Consider the following 19122-nt stretch of genomic DNA (forward strand, 5'->3'; position numbering starts at 1 on the left):
GTTCATATTTACCTCATGGAACAGATACAAATAGCAACAATATGGTATACTAGATAGAGCAAAGAACTTGAGCTTAGGAAAGTATGAATTTAAGTTCTGCTTCAGACATTTATTAGCTGAATGATCTTGAACAAGATATTAAATTTCTAGCCTCAGTTTCCTCATCTATAAAAAGGAGATAACAAATGTTTTACTGAGCATGCTGTGAGACTAACAAAATAATGTGAAATGAAATTTTAAAGTATTATAGAAATCTTAGTTATTATTAGAAATTGCAATTAACAATAATCCTTGCTTCCTCTTTATTTTTATTTTTCAAAGGAATAATATATTAGAACAAGGGAAGAGCTTCCCAAATTCTTCCCTGAGTTCTTTTTTCTACTCTTTTCCCTGAAATTCAGACTGAAAAAAAGATTAACAACTGTGCTCACAGATCTTTTAAAAACCTAGATATTTGGAAAGCTTAAAATATCTTCTAACTAAAAAACTTTCATTGCTTCTAAAATTAGTCTCTGCTAAGTTAAGAGATGTTTACAAAACTATATCAGTACAAGCAGACAGGAGGGCACAGATATGTATAGATAAGGGAAACCTTTTAATCCTGTTAATCTTGTCCTGATAGAAAGATTTTGATCAGATAAAATTCTAATTAGTTTAATCACATACAGATATAGATAAAATAAAAACACTTCCCAATTTCTCTCACATACACGTTCAGAAGACAAAAAGAAACATTTTCTTAATTTTGCCTATTTAGCAAAAATAAATAAATAAATAAAACAGATTTAAATCTAGATGTGCTTTCCCTTCTCCCCCTCTTAAAGTGCACTATCAGTTTAACTAGAAGCTAAATCTTGAGAGAATAATAAATCACACAGATACTGGAGTTCCCTTACTGGAATTTATTTAAACAGTTCCTTTCACAGACACACATAGGGAAGGCAGGGAAGGCTCATGGGTCTATTACTACAGGTTGGGGGTGGTGTGCTGAAGAGATATCTGGCCCACCTATAGGCAAGAAGATGTAGTTGAATCGGGTAGGGGAATGATGGGGGGGGAAAGGGGGTTGACAGAAGATCAAAAAGCCAGATGCATGATAGAGGGAAGAACAGATAAACGACAAATCTATTCTTCCTGGAAAGCCTGCAAACACTCTATAAGCTAAAAGAAACACACACAATCCCCCTGGGGACAGACAGACACTTAAACAGACTAACCCTCCTACAGCAGGTAATGGATATAATAAAATAAAATTCTCTCTTTTGGGCAAACTCTGGCCAGCACACACACACACACACACACACACACACGCACACACACACGCACACACACACACACAGCAGAGTAAGAGATTCAAACAGACTTGGAACAGAAACATTAACAAGAATAAAGGTTTTTTAATGGACCAAAAAAAAAAAAAAAAAAAAAAAAAAAAAAGACACCACCAGGGGAAGTTCAAACATCAGTGAAGTTGTAGTACAGATAATGACCTTCACAAGCTCTCTAATAGAGACTTTTAAAAATTCTCTCTCACTGGGGTGATAGATGAGAGGACACATGGGGGGAGGGACTGGTGAAAAGCAAAACACTTTTGAGGAGAGATAGGGTGAAAGAAAAGAGAGAATAGAATAAATGGGGGAAATAGTAATAGAAATTAGGAAAAGAACTTTGAAATAAGTTTCTCTGATGAAAGCCTCATTTCTCAAATATATGAAGAATTGAGTGAAATTTATTTTTAAAAAGAGTCGCACTGCTCAACTGATAAATGATCAAAAGATATGATCTATGTCCAAACAGTTTTAATATCATGCATATCCTTTAATCTAACAATATCACTTTAAAATACCCAAAAGATATTTTTAAAAAGAACCTATATGTATAAAAATATTTATAGCAACTCTTTTTTCAGTACAAAGAAGTGAAAATTGAGGGGATATCCATCAACTGGAGAATGGTTGAATAAATTGTGATAAGAGATTATGAAGGAATAGTATTGTTCTATAAGAAATTATGAGTAGGATGCTCAAGCAAAATGGAATGTACTAGGTACATAGTAATAGTAAAGTTGTGGGATGATCAGCTGTGTATGACTCTGCTATTCTCAGTGATACAATGATCCAAGACTACTCTGAAGGACTTGTGATCAAAATGTTATCCATATCCCCAGAAAAACTGATTGTATCTTACTATAGACTGGAACATACTTTTTTAACTTTCTTTTCTTTTTCTTGAGGGTTTTTTTTGGAGTGGGATGGAGAGATCTATGTTTTCTTTTGCAACATGATTTTTATGGAAATATTTTATATAGCTTCTCAATGGTGGGGGTTGGAAAGGAAGGGGGAGAATTTAGAACTCAAAATTTAAAAAACAAATGTTTTTTATGTTAAACATGGTAGAAATATATGTTAAATCTAATGTATGCATATATATTTATACAAGTATACAAACCAGTAAAAAAAAAAAAAAAAAAAAAAAAAGGCAGCAAAATAAAATGCAAGCAAGCAACAACAAAAAGAGTGAAATGCTATGTTGTGAACCACATTCAGTTCCCACAGTTCTCTCTCTGGGTATAGATGGCTCTCTTCATCACTGAACAATTGAAACGGATTTGAATCATCTCATTGTTGAAGAGAGCCACCCCCATCAGAACTGATCATCACACAATCTTGTGATTGTCAAAAAAACATTTTTTTACATGTAGCTAAAGGAAATAAAAAAAAAATTAAAGAAAAAAAAGTCTCTCTCATCTCAAATGTGACACCAGGAGTCTGGGGAAAAAATAAGTTGTGGGCAGCAGTTTTTCCTCATCTCTCCTTATTTATGATACCTCACTTTAGATCAGAATTGTTACAAAAAGAAAACCTGCTTTATTACAGTTTGTAATATATCAGTAAAGCATTTTATTCAATATAACTTTACAAGCCAAGTCAGGGAAGGGAACACAGAAAAGTGTGTCTATAGGGCAAGTGGATTTCTGAATATTAAGCCATTCTACTGTAATGCCAAAGAAACTGAGCAAGACAGAGATTAGAGACCAATTCAATAATTTATTAAATGGAGAGAAATACTGGGACCAATGCATCCATGTTGATCCCAGGGCTAGAGGAGACTGTCATCTCAAAGAGTCTAGCCCCGAGTATCAGGGTAGAGAGCCTTTTATGGAATAACAAGAACAATGACATAATGGAGGGACCTAGGTGGGGATAACTTAATAGAAGGAGGTTACTGATATTCTAATGACATTAAGGAATGTCTATAAAACCTTTATCTCAACCATTAAGAGGGGACGGTCATAACCTAAGGCAGAATTACAAAATAGGACAATTGGAGGAACTGGTCACCCCATTAAAAGGGAACTTTGGCATAACACTACATAGGTGGAGTACTTAAATTGTACAAAAGAACACATAAACGTGCTGGCTTCACTTGGCTTGGAGGAAATCTTCTATGTTTCAAGAAAGACAAAAACTTTCTAGGTTGCTGGTCCATGGTTGGTTTCTGGAGTTCAAGACAGGGTAGACTGGATTTTGGATATTCTTGAACAAGAATTCAAGAAGATAAAACAACTCAACAGGAATTCAAGAAAGGCAAAAGAAAGTAAAACATAAGGGCTAAAACATGTGATTGCCCATTTACAACAAAATGAAGATATCCTAAAGGAATTCACATTAAAAAAGGAAAATATAGCATTCCTCCCTTTGCTATTTCAAGGAGAGCTTGAATTGCTTTCAGATATCTAAACAAAAAAATTAAATAATGTATAACAGGAGGCTTGTCAATGAGCCCAGTTCACATAATCATGTATACAGGGAGGCTAATGCTAAGTGGAAAGGAGTTTGAGCCTGCTTCAATGATGAAATGAAATGCTTTGGAGAAATTTTGGTGCATATGCAGATATTTTCTAACTGGTTCTAACTGACCTGTTAATGATATATTGGGTAGAAGGTCTTTGGTCATTGCTGTGGAACTAGAACTGGGAGTACCTTCACAAAGGCTTTATTCAGATAAGACCTCTATCTCTTAGACTTTCTGCTTGTTAAAAACCAAAAACAGAAGGAAGAAAAAAGAAAGAGAAATTACATTCAAAATAACCACAGACTGTATGAAATATTTAGACCAAATTAGGTAGGAATATATACAACATACAGTACAAGGTATAATATACAGACACTATATGAATACAAGTACAAAACTTTTGACAAATAAAAAGTATTGAAGATATTTTAATTGTTCATTATTGGGTCATACCAGTAGAAAAAAAAAGATAACATTACACATTTTTACACATGTTTATTTGTTTATTCAGTATTATACCAATTAAACTATCAAATGATTATAGCATTAGAAAAAATAATAACAAAATTAGTCTGGAAGAAGAAAATATCAAATCTCAAGAAAGACAAAAGTTGGAAGGAATGTGGGAAAATTGGAACCCTAATGGATTGTTGATAGAGTTGTGAAATGATCCAATCATTCTGGAAAGAAATTTGTAACTATGCCCCAAAGGCATAAACAATGCATAACCTTTGACCCCAAAATACCATTACTAAATCTGTAACCCAAAGAGATTATAATAAAAAAAATGAAAAGAACCTATATATACAAAAATATCTATAACAGTTCCTTTAGGGTGGCAAAGAATTGGAAATTAAGGGAATGTCTATTAGTTGTAGAATGACTGGACAAGTTGCATATATGATTGTGATGGAATTATAAGAAATAATAAGTATGATACTTTCAGAAAAGCCTATCAAAACTTACATGGACTGATGCAAAGAGAAGTTAGAGAAGCCAAGAGAACATTGTAATAGTAATATTGTATAATGGTCAATGGTGAATGGCTTAGTTATTCTCAAAAATACTGTGATTAAAAATAATTTCAAAGTACTTTTGATTCAAAGCACTTTTCTTCCAGAAAAAGAACTGATGAAGCCTGAATGCAGATTGAAGTATACCTTTTTTTTACATTTTCTTTATTATTTTCTTGGTTGTGAGGGCGGGTTTTTTTGGACTATGTCCCCCCCCCAAATATGACTACTATGGAAATATATTTTGCATGACTGCACATGGATAACCTATACCAAATTGCTTCCTTTATCAAGGAGGGGAAATGGGAGGGAAGAAGGAAGAAAATTTTGTGCTTACATTTTTTAAAAACAAAAGTTAAATTGTTTTTACATGTAACAAGAAATATATATATATATATATATATATATATATATATATATATCAAAGTATACTACAATACAGCAATGATCAAAACTACTTGGCCTTGATTGCTTAAAAAATAGAACATTTGATCAGTGGAATAGACTTGGTACACAAGATCCAGATGTAAACAAATTTAAAAGAATAACATTCAATTAACAAAAAGATCTTCACTACTACTAGTGAATATGGATTAACTATTCAAAAACTTCTTGGAATAATTGCACATGTTTAACAGACTGGCTTACTTGCTATCTAGGGGAAGGGAAGAAAAAGGGAAGGAAAAAAATTGTCACACAAGGTTTTGCAAAGGTGAATGTTGAAAATTGTCTCTGCATATGTTTTGAAAATAAATAGCTTTAATAAAAATAATTAAAAACCTCTTGGAAAACTAGAAAGTATTCTATCTGTCAGTCATCAAACTCAAACTTTTGTGCCAGGCACTGTGCTAAACTTAGAAATAAAAAGAAAGACAAAAATGCTCTCCCTAACCTCAAGAAGATTATTTTATAATGGAAGATGCTGAATGTAAATAGCAATGTGCAAACATTCATATATCCATGATAGATGGTAGGTAATCTCAAAGGGGAAAACTCTAGCATCTGGCAGAATCTGGAAAGGCCTTCAGAAGGGAGAATTTGACCTGTCTTAAAGGAAGTCAAGGAAGTTAAAATTCAGAGGCAGAGAATTCCAGGCATGGAGTATAGACAGAATGTGCAATGAAGAACAAAGAATTCAGTAAAACTGGATCAAAGAGTAAGTGACAACTGCATAAGTAAAGGACATGTATAATAGATATTCCAAAAGTGAAAATGACAAGATTTAGCAATAGATATATAGAGTGAATGAGAGTAAAGAGTCAAAGATAACATTGGGGTTATAAGCCTCGGTGAATGAGAGGAGAATGATTTCCTTCACCCAAGGAAATTTGGGAAAAAATGAAGTTTTTGGGATGGGAAAGATAATAAGTTTCTGTTTTGAACATGTTGAATTTGAGATGCCTATAATTAGTATAAGTTGTCTAAAAGGCAGTTGATCATATGAGACTGTAGTTCAAGGGAGAGAATAGAGCTTTATACATAGCTTTAGGTATCAAAGAATATATAGTTTGGATGAAAAAAGAGAAGAGCCTATAATAGAGAGTTCAGTACATTCATAGTTAGTGCTACATGGATGAAGAGCCATTAAAGATCTGGGTGGCAATATTCTAGAACATTTTATAAAATAAATTACTAGAAAATAATAAATATAAATGAAACAAATATCTAGAAAAAGAAGTGATGATTACAAAGATCCAGGATGGTTTTATCAAGAACAGGTTGTTCTAGACAACAACTAGGTCCTGTTAGTTTGAATATTGAATTCACACTATTAGAAGTTAAAATTATGTAAAAAATAATAATTTGATTCAGTGCAATGGGAATATACAGCATTAATTCAAATAATATAGCTTCACAGATTGATTCACTATTCACACTAATGTAACTATTTCCTATTTTACTGGTGCTAATGTTAAGTTATATCAACTTACAGAGGTTTTCTTCAAGCATTTGAAAGAATTTTTCATGTCATGTGTATAGAAAAGATAGTAGGATGTGAGTTTGACTCACATTAAGTCAAGATTGAATTACAAACCAGTTGAATGGACAGATCTAAACAATGATTAATGATTTAATGTCAATTTGGAAACTGGTTATCAATGCTCTCAAGAATTGTTCTTGGCTCTGTACTTGTATAAAAGCCTTGAGGTAAATTTAAAGAAACTAGATAAATTTAACCAAAAGTATCAGCATGGTTGGTAATTTCTCACTGGAAGCTCAAGACCTTGCTTCTAGGAGGGACACTGTTGAGCATCCATGTATATATATAGTGCACCTGGTTCTGGTCAGCAACATGACAAGGGAGAGGCTCTTTAATTGGCTATAGAGCCATACAACTAAGCCTGACTTCTGCCATGACTTTTTAACCTTGTCTTTAGGTATATATTGGTTTTCTAATTTCTTGGTCCCCAAGGTCCAGAGAGGGGAAAGGTTTGTCTTGAGAAAGGGAGTTCAATCCTTGAGCTCACATTTGCTCTTCTTTTACATGAAGGGATTAGAAACTCCAACCTTATGAATTTTAAAATGTCATATGGGTGCTCTGCCCACTCAGCATTCCAAGCTAGTATTGATATTTTAAGAAGGAATGTCTTTTGGGGGTGACCTTTGGGGCTCCACGCCAGTTGTAGGTGAGGCAAAGAAATCTGACAACATGTTGCCTTTGAATGTGAATTTGGTGAAACCATGTCTTTGCAGGAATTCTCCCACAGAGTCCAAGTAGAAAAGGGGAGGGTATATCCCTGAGGTACCAAGGAGAAATGTGTATGCATTTGTTCTTGCCATAACTTGGAAATATCCTTTTCTCATTGTTGTTGTTCAGTTATTTTTCAGTCATGTCTGACTCTTTGTGTGACTCCATTTGGGTTTTTCTTGGCAAAGATACTGCAGTGATATGCCATTTCATTCTCCAGCTTATTTTACAGATGAGGAAACATTTTAGAGATGAGGCAAATAGGGCTAAATGATTTACCCAATTTGCACCACTAGTTGTATCTGATACCACTTTTGAACTCAGGTCCAGCACTCTATTCATTGCATCATCTAGCTGCCCAAAAATATCCTTTTGTAAAAGCTCATTGATGCTAACTAGTTAAATAAAACTGGAATGCTAGTCACTGGTTCCTAATAATAGGGGGAACATCAACATTAGGAATTTAACCTAGTGGCAAGGGAAGGATTCTGGGAAGATAGTAGAATGGGTCAGTAAATTTCAAGCTCTCCAGATTTCCCCTACAAACAGAACAAATTTGCATGTCAGGGAAAAATGAAGACTTGGGATAGAACAGAGGTCCTCCTTGGACAACCTGAATAGAGTGGAAGAAAGACCCCAGGCTATGTATTAATTTGTGTGATGTGCAAACACCTCTAGGCTAGCTCCACAGAAATACCTAGTGGGGTACCCTAGAGTGAGCTGGTGAGGCTGGAGCCTCAGTAGGAGCCACAGAAACTTTCTCCCACACTGCATGTGGAATTGGGGAGTCTGAGTCCCAGCAAAACCTTGGCTGATTAGGAATATTAGACTCAGTGGCTACAGAAGTGCAGCCCTGGATGAGAAGAAACAGCACATCCTTGAGTACAGGGGCAATGAGACCACCACTTGCAGGAAGATGGAGCTTTTAGTCTGGAGTTCCAGATCAGAAGAGAGAGCTGAAGTGAAACTAGAGGCATCATCCCCTTCCTCCCCCACCTAGGATTAGAAGTGTTTACATTAATAGTTCCCATTTTTTACAAATGAACAGGCAAAGAAGAACCTAACCATAGAAATTTACTATGGGAATAGGAATAGGTAAGACTAGGGTTCACCTTCAGAGGAAAACAGTGAAGTAAAAAAAGCTTCTTTTACCCTAAAGAATAGTGTTAGTGCTCCCTGCCCAGAGAGAATGTATTTTAAAAATTCAAAAAAGAATTTAAAAACCAAATGAAAGACACTGAGAAAAAACTTTTAGAAAAATCATCCAAGAAAAACAAGATTATGAAAAATTGAACAACTAGAAAAGGAGGGTCTCAAAGATGAAAATAACTCTTTGAAAATTAGAATTGGGAAAAGGGAAGCCACTGAAGCTAGAAGAGACTAAGAAATAAAATAGAGTATAAAGAATGAAAAAATATAACAGAATGTGAAACATAACAAAAATAATAGACCGGAGAACAGATCAAGAAAAGGAAATATAAGAATAATAGGACTATCTAAAAACTGTGACCAAAAAAAGAACCTTGACACAATAATGCAATAAATAATTCAAGAATATTGTCCTGGAGTTAACTAACATGAGGGGAAAATAGAAATAGAAAAAAAATAAATAAACCACCAATCACCACCTCAAAGAGACTCTTTGTAGAAAACACATAGGAATATTATTACCAAATTCTAAAAATCCCAAATCAAAGAGAAAATTTTGCAAGAAACAAGGAAAAAAAAAACAATTCAAATATGCTGGAGCTACAATTAGAATTGTACAGGACTTATCAGCAGCTACAATAAAATACCGCAGGTCCTGGAATCATAAATGCTGGCAATCAAAAGATTTAGGTCTGAAGCCAAAAATATCATATCCTTTAAAATTATCAATAATTTTGGATGAATGAAAATTTGAATGAATGAAAAAAGACATTCAACACATTTGCAGATTTTCAGGATTTTCTTTCACTAAACCCAAATGCAATAGAAAACTTAATATATAAGGACCAATACCAAAAATCTGTTTCAAGGAACTTAACATAGACAAACTATTTATGTTTTTACATGAAAATATATATCATATGTTTAAGATTAAAATCAGCAATTGAGTAGCTCAAAAGAAATATTGGGGCAGAGTTGAGTATAATCTGATTCTAAAAAGCAAAACTGCCTAGGAAAAGGTAAAAACCATAATGATGTTATATAAATGAGGTGCAGAGGAAGAAAAGACACACAGGCAGTAGATGGGGGAGGAGGGTTAGTAGTCCTGAAAACCTACTCACATTGGGAACAGGTTAAATAGGCAACATTACATATATACCATAAAGGAAATAGCACTCTCCAAAATACATAGAGAAGAGGGAAGGGATGGGCAGAGGGGGAAGTAAAGGAATGGGGAAGAAGACAAAGGAAGAATCTACGAGTGGGGGGAGGTTAAGTAATAGTAAGGCAATTAAGAAGCAGAATTAAAGAAGAGTTAGCAAGGATAGGAAAGAAGAGATATACACAAACACTGTAAGGATCAGGAGTAGAATTTATTAGGAAAAAAAAAAGTGAGGCTACTAAATACTGATCTTAGACAAAGTCAGACTTAAAGATTTAATCAAGAGAGAAATCTACATTATATATCAACCATACTAATATTGTTTTAGATGCATGTTTACATATAGGTAAATGCATATGTGTATGTGTGTGTGTGAGAGAGAGAGTATATGTAGATATATATGTAGATATTTATATATATAATGCTCTATATGTGTATATATAGATATATGTACATATGTGTGTGGCTGTAGGAGTATGAATGTATATGTATATGTGGGTATACATGCATATGTATGTATATATATATATATATGTATATGTAAATATATCTGTGTTTAATATACCCTGCTTGGAGGAGGTGGGAAGGGTTAAGAGAGAAAAAAAGAATAAAATAAAAATGTACACAGCAGAGAACACTTACTTACAAGGAAGCAAAGAAAAGATGGACACTCATAAATAAATTCTTTCTTCTTATATATTCTTTCTTGAACTGGAGATTTATTTTTATATATTTTAAATCTTCCCTGATGTTCTGTTTTGTTTTTGTTTTCCTTTTCTGTTTTTATTTTTTCTATTCTGTCTTTTTTAAAATAAAATAAAAAATAAAATGAAAATGGAAAAAAACTTTAAAATAAAATATCAACATAGTGGCAGCTATGTGGCAAGGTGAGTATGAATGAACCTTGGACTTGGAAGCAACAAAAACTGAGTTCAAATTCAAGCACCATAATTACTTAGTTGTATTACCCTGGGCAAGTCATTTAACCTAATTGGGTCTCAGTTTCTGCATCTATAAAATAGGCATAATAATAACACCTATCTCATAGAGTTGTTGTGAGGGTCAAATGAGATGACATATTTATAGTATTATACATGTATAGCATACCTTATGGCATAATAAAAATGTTAACTAATGTTCTTAAATTGCTAACCAGTAGAAAAGATAAAAACCTATTCCCCAGGGTCTCCTACAATTCTGAGGGGACAGATATAGCAGCTTGTCTCTGAGAGAAGGAGCCAAATATAATTGCTATATGTAAAGTCTCTAAAGAGACTGCATACAAATTATAAAATCGGCCTTCATATTTGTAAGGATCCCTGAAAACTCAGCACTATCATTTTTGGATACCCTAGTTTGTGGGATCCTGGAGAAAATAAACCTCCCCCAAACAGGTTACAATTATATAGTTGGTTTGTCTGCATGTGTTCCCTCTGCTCATCAATAACATTTGAGATAATTTTGCAAAGTTTTATATTTGTTGATTTGTTTGTTGGTTAAATACTGATACTTGATGAATCTTATATAAGTATTTATATCAAGTAATATAAGAAATATGGAGTTTGCATCATTAAAATGCTAGGTGAGAAATGTTCATTTTTTTGGTATTTAAACAATTATAGATTACTTGCTTCATTGTGATATCCTTGTATCTTGCAAATCTATGTGGTAAGATTTGCCTGTGTACCTAGAAACCATGTATAATCAACTCTCAGTGCTACATTCATTTTCTTAAGAGCCTCACCCATCTTCTGGACTTAATTAACAATGTTTTGTTATTTATTATTTTTTTTTTGGTAACAGAGCCTCTTTTTTCCTGTACTGTAAGTTTGGAATCCTAATAGCATTTTCCTTGCAAAATCAGGGACCTATTGAAAGATATTTTGTGTGTCCTTTGGAATAAGATTCCAGTAGAAATTTTTTTGGAATTCTAATGGTCCAGGAGACCAAAAGAATTCATTTATGGTACTAGAACTCCTAAAGAAATTTTAGTGTGTCCTACACAGAAAGAAATTCTTAGAAAATTTTGTCCAGACCTTCATTGCATTGCCTTATGTACTAAGAAAATTCAGGACTACTTGGATTCTCAGCAGATGATAATGAGATTGATTTATGAATACTTCTGGAGTTCCCAGTCTGTGTGGAAAATTCCACCTGCTCTAGGAGTATGAGAAGGGTTCTCTTCTGAGAGAATTCATTCATTTTTTTCCTTTCCTTTGGAGTTACTCAGGTATTGAACCTGCTCTGTGAATATGGGTCCAGAGAAGGGGGATGGGAGTAATGGGAAAATGAGAAGGTGACATACTCCAGCTGTCCTAGACTTAAAATTAATCTACAATCACAAGCCAAGTCACTTTGATTTCTCTATTGAGATGAGAGTACCTTCTGGTTGACCATGGGTTCCAATTCCCTTTGGAGAGAGCTCTGTATAGTTTGAGTAGAGACCAGGCCATTTCCTTCTAAAATAGGAAGCCAGTTTTCTTTGTCTTTGGTTTACCTTTGGATTAAGGAAGGCCATTCAAATAAGCAGTAATATTTAGCAAGCTTTGTGAAATATTCCTTTCTTGATAATTCTACATAACTTTTTTGGGGAGGAATAATTGTCATTTTTCACCTGTACACAAGGGACTGTGTAAGATTGTGTTACATCAACTGTTTTGAGATTCTTTCCTGCATGGTATTGGGGAAATCAGGAAAAGGAAAATATTTATGCTTCCTTGAGACACCAGAAGACAGTTCTAGACTGGGGACCCTGCTGCATTAATGTAATAATTTTGCTTGAGAGAAAGAGGACAACGTAATTATGCTATTCAAAAGCTGTTTTTCTATCCTTATGAAAGACTGACTACCCAGCAGAACATTCTTGACATTAATAAATGTAAACTCTAGATGATCACAAATTTTGCTTAGCAAATAGGGGAATAAGATGAAAGAAAGTGAAGAAGCTGAATGTGATATGAGACAGGTCTAATGATAGACATTAAAAACATATATTTCAGAAACTTGTTCTCAACTCTCATTTCACCTCGTCTCTCTGAGAACATGAGAACATTCCTTTAAATTGGGCATGTAAATGAGAGCTTAAGGTATGTTGTACTTATCAAATAAATGAAACAAAGTAATTAGATTGTGATTAGTGAATATGTGTATCTGGCAGGTTGAGGACTGGAGGCTTATCTGAAAAGGATTTAGCAGTCAAATAATGGTGGCATTTCTCCTGGTGAGTTAGATGTGGCCAAATGAAACTAGAAATCTGTACCAACAATCAGAAAATTAAGATTTGAAAGTTCCAATGTTGCTGAGTTCTAATTCACACTCAATCCCAAATTGTGTTTCTCATGCCATGGATGGCCTGAGATTCTGACTTTCTGGAGCTGCTTTATCTGGCAGTTCAAGAACTCATGCAGTTTTAGGAACCTTTTGTGCAGATAAAAAGTCATGCCCCACATAGCTTCCACAGCTGCTCCACTAACTTTTATTCCAGGATTGGTCACAGACACAGTAATTCTGGAGTCAGGGCTTTTGCTGGAATTCAAGAAAGTTGGCATTTCTCTGACTCAATGGTCTGGTTGCTTGAAGGGATCTCTTACCTCCTTTCACCACAGCTAACTCATCACATAGTTCTGGACTGGGAGAAAAGATAGCTAGACTCAGCAAGGAGCCATGCTACCTTTGCCACCTTCATTTTTTTCTTCATCATGTCACTTCCACTGTCCAAATTCTCCCCAAAGTAGGCAGGTGGGACTGCAGAGTAGATGTATTTTATTTTACTTAAAAACCATGTGTGAGACATCATATGGGAAGTGCCATCAGCATAAAACATGTTTTATAGTATAATGAGCTGATTCCATTATCTTTTATTAAAAAAAAAAAAAAACAACAAACCACTTAACCATGTACATGATGTGATTTTAAAAGTATTTATGGTCTGTGGTGAAAATTTAATAATAACACAACTTTGTAAAAGTTCTTTTAAATTCTTGTGGCTATTATGAATTTTTAAATGAAGTTTATGTTTCATAATTTTATGAAATTATGCCCAAGATTTCTTCAGTAGTATTTTACAGATGGATGAGGTTCAGGCTATAGTACCCAATAGCCACAAAAATGAAGCTTAAAGAAAGTGGAAGTAGGATAACCAATTATAGTAGAAAACATACTACATTTGGAGTTAGATGTCCTGGTTTTGACTTCTTCTTCTAGGCATGTTCCATCCCCTTTCTGTGCCTCATTTTGCTCATCTATAACATAGATTAAGACTAACATGAGAACTTTTGGTGCCAAGATGATGGAGTAAAGAAGACACCCTCTGAAGTCCCCTCTGAATTTCCCTCCAAATGATTAGAAAACTGCTTCAGAATCTGTCTAGGTACAAGAAAGCACATTATCAGTATGGCAGGAAAAGTCTGTCTCACTAGAGTAGGAGGAAAGGGAGATTCAAGAGTAGTATTAGCAGCTGCCAGCCTCACAGGAAGGGGCTGCAGCAAGGCTCCAAGACTGGGGCAATCCACTAGCAAGGCCCACCTTTTTCCAAATCAGCAGCCTCCTAGGCAAGTGATGTCTCATGTGCATCACAGGAAGCACTCATCCCAGTGACTCCAGTCCCAACACTAGCCACCAGCAAGACCTTTACCCCATTGCTGACCAGGAATTAAGTCCTGCTCGAGGATTGGCCATCAGCAAGACCCTATTGTTAGGGCCTGACAGTAGAAAGGCCCTGTTTCCATAGTAACTCAGGAGCAGAGCACCATCCTTGAGGCAGATCAGCCACAAGATCCCTCCTCCAGCACCTGCCACCAGGAAGACTATGGAAACCTAGAAGAAAGATCCAACTCCTGAGGCAGGCCAGTAGCTAAACCTAGGGGACATCAACAAGGAGATCACACACACCCCAATACAAGTCTGAAGGGTAGCCTATTCTCTAGAGAAAGCAAACAGCTAAATTCAGGAATTCGGTGAAAATGAGAAGTAAGACCCTGAGCTCAGCAGAAAAAGCATGGGACAAAACTCAATTCTTTCACAAAAATACCAAATCACCAAAAAAAAAAAAAAAAAAGGAAGAAAAATGAGAAAAAAACAAACCAAAAAAAAAAAAAGAAAAAAGAATTCTACTATAGAAAGTTACTATGGTAACAGAGGATCAAGGCATAAATTTAGAGAGGATACTAATGTCAAAATGGCTGAAATTTGGTCTCAGGTGCAAAAAGAATTCCAGAAAGAGCTTTAAAAAAGATTTCAAAAAGCAAATTAGAGAAGTAGAAGAAAAAAATGAAAAAAGTAAGACTGATGCAAAAGGCCCATGAAAAAAATTCAATAGCATGAGAAAAAAATCCCAAAAAATTTACTGAAAAAATAATTCTCTTCTAAAAAAAAAAATTAGTCAAATAAAAAAGAAGTACAAAACCTCCCTGACCAAAAAAAAAAAAATCTTTGAAAATTACAATTTGAGAAATGGAATCTAATGACTCTGTGAGATATCAAGATATGATAAAACAAAATCAAAAAGTAAAAAAAAAAAAAAAAAAAAGAAAATGTAAAATTTCTCATTGGAAAAACAACTGAACTAGAAAATAGATTCAGGAGAGATAATTCAAAATTATTGGACTACAAGAAAGCCATGATTAAAATAATGTCTGGACAACATCTTTCAAGAAATTATCAAAGAAAATTTCCCTGATATATTAGAACCAAAGGGCAAAATAGAAATTGAAAGAGTTCACTGATCAGTGCCTGAAAACAATCCCAAAATAAAAACTCCTAGGAACATCATAGCCAAAATCCAGATATCTCTGATAAAATGCTGCCAGCAGCCAAAAAAAAAAAAATTCAAATATTGTGAAGCTACACTCAGGATTTCACAGTATTTGGCAGCTTCCACATTATAAAACAGGAAGACTTGAGATATGAAAAATAAAAAGTCAAAGTTAGGATTGCAACTAAGAATCAACTACCTAGCAAAAGTTGAACATAACTTTCAGGAGTGAAATTAAGGACTTTCAAGCATTCTTAATTAAAAAACAAGAGCCAAAAAAAAAAAAAAAAAACCCAACAACTAACCTCCAAATACAAGATACAAAAGAAATGAGAAAATCAATAAGGTTAAACTTTATATTTCTACGTGAGTAGATAATATTTTTAAGTCTCAAAGTCTTTATTACTAGAAGAGCAATTAGAAGAAATATATATGTACATATATACGTGTATACACACACACACACACACACACACACACACACACACATATATATATGGATGTAAATATAAAAGAATGTGGATATAGGTAACTATTGGATAATATCACCATACACACCCCCAAAGCAAAAATAAAAACAAAGAAATGAGAAAGAAAATTGCATTGGAAAAAGGAGGAGTAATCAATGATGCAAATTATCCTACATAAAGGAGGCATGAAAGAGCTATTATAATGGAGGAAGAAATGGAGGAATGATGGGTAAAGCATAAAGTTTACTTTCATCAAAATTGGCTTGGAAAGGGAATAACATACACACTTATTTGTATATAGAAATCTATCTTACCCTATAAGGAAATGAAAATGAATGGCAATATTATAAAAAGGAGGGAGGATTGATAAAAGGGATAGATGAGGAAGGCAGTAAAACACTTGTGAGGAGGAAAAAGGCTGGACATAAGGAGCTGATAAACATGGGATTAATAGCATGGGGGAAAATACCATAACTGCAAATGTAAATGGGATGAACTCACCCATTAAATAAAAGCAGATGGCAGAATGGATTTAAAAAAAAAAAAAAAAGACAACCCAGAATCCTAAAACATATTGTTTAAAAAAAAATACATCTAAAACAGATAAAACAGAAAGAAAAAGGTAAGGGGTTGGAGCAGAATTTATTATTCTTCAACTAAAGGAAAGGAAGCTAAGATAGAAATCATGGTTTTAGACAAAGCAAAAGCAAAACTAGAACTAATTAAAAGTGATGAGGAAGGAAACTATATCTGTTGAAATATACCATATAAATGAGGTCATATCAATACTAAACATATATGTACCAAATGGTATAGAATCTAAATTTTTGAAGGAAACATTGAATGAGTTATAAGAGGAAAAATAAAATTATACCAGCACGAGACCTCAGTTTTCCCCCTCAGAACTTTATAAATCTAACCAAAAAATAAACAAGAAAGAAGTAATGAAAGTGAATAGAATTCTGGAATTTATCTCTGGAGAAAATAGGAGGTCTCTGGGAATAGAAAGAAAAATAACTTATTCTCAGCAGTATTTGGCACCTACACAAAAATTGACCATCTATTAGAGGATAAAAACCTCAAAATCAATTGCAGAAATTCTTTAGTGATAGAATTAAAAATAATAATTACTGACATGTATCCAGTCCTTCAAGGTTTAGCAACTGCATTCTTCATAGTCCTCCTGTGAGGTAGATGGTATCACAGTGGTATTGTTCCCATTTTATAAATAAATTAACTAAAATGATTTGCTCTGAGTGACTTAGCTCATATATGCTAAACTCAAGTCTCCTGAATCCAAGTCAGCTCTTTTTGTGGTAGTTTAGAATAGAAAATTTAGAAGACTCCCCTCAATTGAAGAATGGCTAAACAAACTATATGATTGTAATGGAATATTATTGTGCTGTAAGAAGTGACAAGCAGGATGGTTTCAGAAAGTGTGGGTGCTTGGGGTGTGGCTGCTGAGCATGCTACAACCTCTTGGAGCCACAGGTGAGAGTTGAGTACCCTGTAGCCACTAAAGATAGATGAATAGTCCTGAAAAAGGCTCAACAAGTCCTCACACCAGAGGTGCTGGTCCTCTTTGAATCCTCCATGTATACATACATACATATATACATACACAGATGTATATCTACATTACATATATATTTTTATATGTATGTTTTAATTCCTCTACTTCCTGAGTAGAATAGCATTTTCAAATAACATATAAAATTAAAGTAAAAAGGCTGACATTCAGCACCAGCTCTGAAGATTGCTGAGAGTCAGAAACCCATTTTAGTTACAAATCTTCTGAAAATAATTATCACTAAGAAGCTTTTCTTTTCTCATAAATTCATCTGAGCCAATGAAATATAATGGACTTTAAGGAAAATGCTCTTCATTATAGAAATGAATAACTAGTAGCCACAAATCATACCAAAGAAGGACAAGATTTCTAAATATCTTTTAAAGATTTAACCTCAAAATCTCATCTGTCGTCTTCATGATGCAGATATAAGCAACTATCCACAGATACATAGTTACTGGTATATTCTTTCTTGTGCTTTCTTCAAGGATGTGCTGGAGCCAGTAGGTAGAAAGCCATTTGTTACCCTTTCTGTGTGAGCATTCATACTTTGAAAGTAAACAAATATCACAAATCAGGGCTTGATTTATTGTTTTATTAATTATCTAGTGATAGAAAAAATGTTAATAATGGAGATTAAACTTAAAAGTGTGCCATTAGCTTTCCAAGAGCGAGTTGTTAAACATTTACCAATATACACCTGGGCATCACCTTGTGCCAAGGCTTCCTTCCAGTTTTTATACCAAAGAAATTAATTCCCCTTGGTGGGAACTCTTTTGTACTGAATTCTGATCCAGTAGCAGAACTTCTCTTAGAGGTTGTGGAAGCAGCTGATATGGGATGGGGCAAAACAGTACTGAATGGCGTGATTTTATAAATGTTTAATAATAAGCTCTCAAAAACAAAGATGCCCATAACTCACTTCAAAATTTAATCTAAATAAGAAACATTTTTTAAACTTTATTAAGCCTGAACAATTAACCAAACAATAAATTAAGCCTTGATTTGAATTATTTGCCTATTTCTGAGGCATAAATACTAATGCTGAGTATTTAACAATTGGCTCTCATAAAGGAGCTGGAGCTGACTTTAGTACATCTTATCCCTCACTATTCATAAACCATCTGGGAGGGTGGGGTGGATTTCTCCTACTATCTAATGCATTAAATTCTACTTTAAAGATTAATTTCTTTGGTTTCTGTGTTACCCTTTACAACCACAACCACCACAGGGAATGAGAATCATTAAGCTATTAATCCTTTATTGGTGATTCATATTGAGGCATTATTTTAATAGCAGCAAGGCAGAGTGTAGCAGAGAATAAAGTCCTAAACTTTGAGAGTTCAAATTTGACTTTAACTCTTATGAAGTGTATGACTCTGGGAAATTCAGCCTCTCCCTGAGACTGACAATGAGAACCATTCCTTACACCCATCTATTCACAGAGAAGTAAATTGTGATATTGGAGAAGAAAAAGTTATGGAGACAGCATGGAGAAGAAAACCTACCCTAGGCCTATGGC

The 19122-nt window shown here is 34.1% G+C and overlaps 1 long non-coding RNA gene across 5 annotated transcripts in view; it reads right to left on the reverse strand.

The window, feature by feature from the left end:
- LOC116419394 overlaps positions 1-14543 on the reverse strand; it is a 140332-nt gene extending 125789 nt beyond the window's left edge. For 2 of the 5 annotated variants that reach the window (XR_004229700.1, XR_004229698.1), the window contains exon 1: positions 14333-14541. This is a non-coding gene — a long non-coding RNA (uncharacterized LOC116419394). Of the gene's footprint in view, positions 1-14332 lie in introns of all 5 variants that reach the window. The other 3 variants (XR_004229697.1, XR_004229701.1, XR_004229696.1) reach the window with 3 other exon arrangements.
- Between the last annotated feature and the right edge of the window lie 4579 nt (positions 14544-19122).

This window comes from Sarcophilus harrisii, chromosome 1 (assembly GCF_902635505.1).
Source record: "Sarcophilus harrisii chromosome 1, mSarHar1.11, whole genome shotgun sequence".
NCBI classification, from domain to species: Eukaryota; Metazoa; Chordata; class Mammalia; order Dasyuromorphia; family Dasyuridae; genus Sarcophilus; species Sarcophilus harrisii.